We start from the raw sequence: 1,213 nt of genomic DNA, 5'->3' as shown, positions 1-1,213 counted from the left end.
CCTGTTCTAACTACCTGCTCTGACTACCTGTTCCTACTACCTGTTCTAACTACCTGTTCCTACTACCTGTTCTAACTACCTGATCTGACTACCTGTTCTAACTACCTGTTCTAACTACCTGTTCTAACTACCTGTTCTAACTACCTGTTCCTACTACCTGTTCTAACTACCTGCTCTGACTACCTGTTCTAACTACCTGCTCTGACTACCTGCTCTGACTACCTGCTCTGACTACCTGTTCTAACTACCTGTTCTAACTACCTGCTCTGACCACCTGTTCTAACTACCTGTTCCTACTACCTGTTCTAACTTACCGGCTCTGACTACCTGCTCTAACTACCTGCTCTGACTACTTACTACCTGCTAAATCTACCTGCTCTGACTACCTGTTCCTACCACCTGCTCTCACTGCCTGTTCTAACTGCCTGCCTGACTCCCCGCTGACAAGCCCAGTGTGGCCAGGCCGGGACACGAAGTCACCGTGACGGCACCCATTGATCCCGTACACAAGTCTCGTGTCGCGTCCCAATCTCGCCTTGTCTCGCGGATATGACGGGATCTCCGCCTGCCTGCCTCTCTGTCGCGCCGCCCCGGTTTCCCGATAGCTCTGCGTGTCGTGCCCGTCATGCCTGCAGTCCCTGTCTGCACTGACCATGATTTCACCGTCAGGGGAACATCGATTGGCTGGCTCGCTGACTGTTGGATGGATTGATTGGTTGGTGGATTGATTCATTGGTGAATTGATTGATTGAATGTTTTATTGATTGATAGATTGATTAATTTATTAATTGATTAATTTTGATTGATTGATTGACAGATTGCTTGATTGCTTGATTGATGTACGGAGGAAAGGAAGACCTGGAGAAGACGGCATCATTCGTCTCGCTGTCCGGGCTGACAATATAACTAGTGTGATCGACAAGAAGAAGAATCTTGATTGATGGATTGATTGATTGATTGATTGACTAATTGGTTGGTTGCTTGATTGGCTGATTGATTGACTGACTGATTGCTTGCTTGGTGTGCAGACAGTCAGGGAAGCACGTGACGTGTGTTGTACAGTCAGAAGCCGGGCTCAAGGGGTCAGCAGGGGGTAGCGTATGGGAAGGGAAGCAAAGAACCAGACTGAGAGACTGCGAGAGAACTGCACTGAACTCAACTGAACTTTATTTTACACGAATTAAGATTGACGCTGGGCCTTTTCTTACAATCT

The sequence above is a fragment of the Littorina saxatilis genome, unplaced genomic scaffold (genome assembly GCF_037325665.1).
Source record: "Littorina saxatilis isolate snail1 unplaced genomic scaffold, US_GU_Lsax_2.0 scaffold_615, whole genome shotgun sequence".
Lineage (NCBI taxonomy): Eukaryota > Metazoa > Mollusca > Gastropoda > Littorinimorpha > Littorinidae > Littorina > Littorina saxatilis.
This window is presented reverse-complemented; position numbering follows the sequence as displayed.